This window comes from Propithecus coquereli, unplaced genomic scaffold (assembly GCF_000956105.1).
Source record: "Propithecus coquereli isolate 6110/MARCELLA unplaced genomic scaffold, Pcoq_1.0 Scaffold285, whole genome shotgun sequence".
NCBI lineage: Eukaryota > Metazoa > Chordata > Mammalia > Primates > Indriidae > Propithecus > Propithecus coquereli.
The window spans coordinates 2,799,671-2,805,222 of record NW_012148452.1 but is presented as its reverse complement, the minus strand read 5'-3'; the positions used below and the strand labels follow the sequence as shown (position 1 = coordinate 2,805,222).

General features: G+C 38.4%; 1 protein-coding gene across 1 annotated transcript in view; it reads right to left on the bottom strand.

The window, feature by feature from the left end:
* Positions 1 to 5,552, bottom strand: part of HSF5 (heat shock transcription factor family member 5) — a 32,575-nt gene that overhangs the window by 1,409 nt on the left and 25,614 nt on the right. The window lies entirely within an intron of this gene.

Genomic DNA, 5,552 nt, shown 5'->3' with positions numbered 1-5,552 from the left:
CTGTGCATTTTGAAATAGCCTGTCTTCAAGTTCACTAATTCTTTCTTCTGCTCGATCAATTCTACTGTTGAGACTGATGAATTTTTCAGTTTTTCAATTCAATTTTTCAGCTCCAAAATTCTGCTTGTTTTTTTTTTATTATTCACTTTGACATTCAGACTTTATTTCATTCTAGACATAAAGAGACTTTTGTCACTATATTTGTGGAACACAGCTCTGCAGAATTGATCCATAGCCTGAGCAGGATAGCTGATTCAAATAAAATGGAATTCTATTAACACCTTTGAGAAAATCTAGAAAGCATTTGGAATAGTACCTAATTTGGACCATATTTTGTAAAAGATAGACCAGTCACTAGGAGCAGGTGTTCATTCATCTAGGAAATTACAAACTATCCACAAAGAACAAGCAATTTATCCTGATAAGCATCCTGTAGAGGGAGAGGAGACCATCGGTTTCACTTAAAATTGGTTTCTTGAACATCCATGATCATAGCAGTATTATTCACAATAGCCAATGTGGAAGCAATCCAAGCATCCATCAACAGATGAATGGATAAACAAAATATGGTACATACATACACACAATGGAATATTACTTAGTCTTAAAAAGGAAGGAAATTGACACATTACAACATGGATGAACCTTGAAGGTATTATGTTAATTAAAATAAGCTAATCGCAAAAGGACAAATACCATATAATTCTACTTATATGAGGTACCTAGAATAGTCAAATTCATAGATACAAAAAAAGTAGAACAGTGGTTGCCAGGGTCTATCGGTTAAGAGGTAGAGGTATGGAGTTTCAATTTGGAAAGATGAAAAAAATTCTATAGGTGGATGGATGGTGAGATGGTTCAAACGTGAATGTACTTAATGCTACTAAACTGTAAACTTTAAAATACTGTTTGTCAGCCCAGGTTCAGAAATGGTCTCTCAAGGACAGGAACTGGCTGATCGTTTCCAAACCGAAGGAACACCAATGATGATCAGGGGAGTTTTGACCCACACAATACTAGGAGTTGCATGGAATGAGATAACAGGGCAGATAAAATTTCTGATTGTAGATCCACAGTATACAAGAGCTGAAGATCTACAGGTTATTTTGGAAAAGGGCTGATGTGGATGGAAGGGCCCAGACTTTTGGAACAAGAACGCTTACTATAACTCATGCCTTTCTTAGCAACCAAATATTATCTAAAGTGTCTTGGAGTCGAAGACTGCAGTAAAGTGGTATTATAAATTTACTAAAGAATAAGTTTAATTTCAGATTTGAAAAATGGTTACAATGGTAAATTTTATGTGAATTTTACAATTTTTTAAAAGATTACTTTTTCCCAAGGATTTTTTTAAAAAGTACATTAGTAAGATAAGAGTATATATAATATAGAAAACAAGCAATTCATTTATTTATTCAACAAACATGGAATTCCACAGGTAATATTCTAGATTGTGGGCCTACATCAATGAATAAAACAAAGTCCTTGCCCTCAGGGAACTAACCTTCTAGAAAGGGGGATGGGAATTACAGAAAATAGCAAGTAATGATAAACACTATAGAAGAAAAACAAGAATAAAGAAGAGACACGGAAGGAGGGCAGGACATGGGAATGGGGTGCTATTTCAGACAGCATGGTCAGGAAGGTTTCTATTATTAGCCAGCATTTAAGCAGAGAACTGAATGAAATGAAGGAACACACCACGTGAATATCTGGGAGAAGAACGTTTCAGGCACAGAGAATAGCAAGTATGAAGGCAGGAATATGTTTGGTGTGCTCAAAGAACAGTGAAGAGGTTACTGTGGCTAGAAGAGACAAGGGAGGTGGAAGGTGGCAGGAGATGATGTCAGAACAGTTGCCAGGAGCCAAATCATTCAGCAGCTTGTAGAACATAGTAAAGATTTTTAGATTTTATTCTAAATGTATGGAAAACTATTAGAGAAATTTAAATAGCAAAATAATTACAGATTTTAAAGGGTCACTCTGATTGCTGTGTGCAGAAAAAAATTGTAGAGGCTAACAGTGGAAGCAGGAAGACCAATGAAGAAGCTACTGCAGTCATCTAGATGAGAGAAGATAGTGGCTTGGACTATGGTGATAGCTTGTAAAGGTGGTGGGAATTGGTCAGATTTTGGATCTACAGAGAGCTAAGACTTGCTGATGGACAAGATGTGTGAGAGAAAGGAGTGAAGGAAGATTCCAAGATTTCTGCCTGGCTAGGTGACTAGAAGTACTATTTATAAGTAAAATGAGTAAAATTGGCGGAAGTGTAAATATGTTAAGTTTGAGACACTTACTGGGCATCCAAGATGCAGTGTAGGCAATAGGGTATACAAGCCTGAAGTTCAGGGAAGGTTGAGACTTAAGATACAGCTTTAGGTGACATCACTATAAAGGTGATAATAAAAGCATAAGACTGGTTGAGAATACCTGGGAATTGAATAGAAAGAAAGGAGATCCAAGAACTGAGCTCTAGGGCTAATCAATATTTACAAGACAGGTAAGTAGAAGTGGATTCAGTAAAAGAAACTACAGAGTTATCCAGTGATGTGGAAGGAAAATCAGGAAAGGGTGATATTCCAGAAGCCAGAAGAAAGTATTTCAGGAAGGTTGAAGTAATCTGTCCAAATGTTGCTCAAGTAGAGTAAAATGGGGGCTGAGAATTGACTACTGGATTTGGCAATGTGACAGTCATTGGAAACCTTGTCAAGAGCAGCTTCAATTGAGCAGAAGGAATAAAACCTGTTTGGAGCAGTTGAGGTAAAGATATGGTTTCAAGGAGCTTTTCTCTAAGGAGAGCAGAAAAAATGGAGCAACAGCTAGATGGAAATATGAATGAAGGAATGGTGAAAGTAATTTTTTAAATACAGGACCTGTGAAGACATGTTTGCATGCTGATGGGAATTATCTAACAGAAGATAAAATGTAATCCCAACACTTTGGGAGGCAGAGGTGGGAGGACTGCCTGAGCCTAGGAGTTTGAGACCAGCTTGAGCAACACAGCAAGATCCTTCTCTATAAAAAATAAAAAAATGAGCCGAGTGTGGTGGCATGCACTTGTAGTCCTAGCTACTTGGAAGCTGAGGCAAGAGGAACCCTTGAGCCCAGGAGTTGGAAGCTGCAGTGCTTTGCTGTGATCACACCACGGTATTCCACCCAGGGTGACAGAGTGGGGTCCCGTCTCAATAAAAAAAAAAAAAAAAAAGATAAAATGTGATTATTGAAGAATAAGGGGGATAGTAGTGGGTGCTAAGTCTGAGTACACGAAAGGGGATGGGATTCTGTATACAGATGGAAGGACTGGCCCTTTTCCATTGTAACAGGAGGAAAGGCAGAGGGTAGGGTTACAACTGGAGGTAGACTGATAGATATGTTGGTGGGAAGATATGAAAGTTCTCTTCTAGCTGCTTCTATTTTCTCAGTAAAATAAGAAACAAGGTCATAGCCATGAATGAAGAGAGAAGAAGGGTGCTGGAAGCTGGAGCACAGAGAAGATATGATAGAATGGCTTTAGAGCAGCAGTCCCCAACCTTTTTGACACCAAGGATTGGTTTCATGGAAGACAATTTTTCCACGGATGGGGGTCAGGGGAGGCTTTCAGGATGATTCAAGTGCATTATATTTATTGTGCAGAAAAACCTCTCTGCTAATGATAATCTGTATCTGCAGCTGCTCCCTGGCACTAGCATCACTGCCTCACCCCTACCTCAGACCCTCAGGCATTAGATTCTCATAAGGAGCGCACAACTAGATCCCTCACATGTACAGTTTACAGTAGGGTTCATGCTCCTATGAGAATCGAATGCTGCAGCTGATCTGACAGAAGGCGGAGCTTACGTGGTGATGCAAGTGATGGGGAGCAGCTACAAATACAGATGAAGCTTCGCTTACTCACCTGCCACTTACCTCCTGCTGTGTGTCCCAGTTCCTAACAGGTCACGGACCGGTACCAGTCTGTGGCCTGGGGGTTGAGGACCGCAGCTTTAGAGAACAGGGAATGTATTGACTAGGAAATATTATAGCATTGACGCAACACTAAGAGCTCATGTGAATTTAAAGTAAGACTAGTCATCTGAAAAGTAATTCATGGCAATAAACCTGAGACTATCAGGTATTATAAAAATAATAGTAATTATTGCTAAAATTCTATTGATACTATGTAGTGACTACTTACTATGTAACCAGGCACCATACTAAGCCAGTTATATGGTATATATCATTACACGTTCAAGGTCACAGTAAAGAACAGAATCCAGATTTTAACTTAGGTTTTCCTAACACCAAAAGCTCTCTTCCTCTTCACTATGTTGTACTGCCTCTAATAGGCAGTATGTAAATCTTACACACTAACTTTGGTTAAGGTCACTTAATGCCATAGGACCTTTTATATAGCCATGTTTTCATAGACCAACCGTTAGGCTAAGTTCTATCACAGAAGAATAATTTGCAACTTCATGAATTGTATTTTCTGCTTACACTTTAATTACAAAACTAACTTTTTTAGCAGAGTTAGGTTCTAGCTTAATCATAAGTCATTTGTTCCCTGTCCCTAAAAAAATGAAAATGTGATTAGGTGTCATAATGATGCCAATATTTCACAACTCTTATGTTTCAAAGCAGGAAGTCAAGGTCAATTAAGACTCATCAATCAACACCACTGACCAAGGGATAAGGTTTTACTTAGGAAAAAAACAACGGGAAGAGTTAATAAAGATAATTAATGTGCTAATTATTTTATCAGTTACATTTATAACTACAATATGCAGTGAAAGAGAGGAAATTAGTATTTTAACAGCAGTCACCAGAGTTCCTCTTAGGGAGGTGACTGTCTTTGTTGAGGAATACATCTTGACAGGCTGTTTTTGGCGGGGGAAGATGAAGCCTCAAGGACATCAGAAAATAGAAAAGGTACCTAGCCTTCTCTGCCTAACTATGCACAGGAATTGAGGGCCTGGGGAAAGAGCAGAAAAAGAGACCAGAGAAGAAAAGGTCTGGTGTTAGTACCAGGAAAGAACACATCACAGCAGAAGGCCATATTGACTAATGACAAGGAAAGGTGACAAAGTGGTAAAGTGACCAAGGCCTTTTAAGAAGAGGGATGGCGAACAATCCATTTAAAATTATTTGCAGAATTCTAAATACAAACCCTTTCTACCTCACCAAGTCTTCAGAAAAGTATGCTACACATACAAATGCCTAGTGTAAATGCTTGGGGGAGGCCAAGAATCAAAGCAAGGGGGCCAAGTTCTGCGTCTGGTATGGCATGAAACAGACCACTGAGAACAGCTCGGGGAGGTGAGAGATGGACAAGCCTGGAATTAAGCAGAAGCAGAAACTCAAAAATAAAAGCCACTGTGAGCCCTAGTAATTCTCAGAAATCTTGGAAAGGCATTTTTGGTGTAGGGTAAGTTTAGTTTGAATCAATCGTATCTAACTCAAAAGTCAATTTAATATCTGGGATATAAATATTTTTTAAATATTCTGTAAATTGCTCATTTCTATTATTTTGAGGCTTTTAATATTCAAGCTATAAGAACACTTTAAAGTATTTA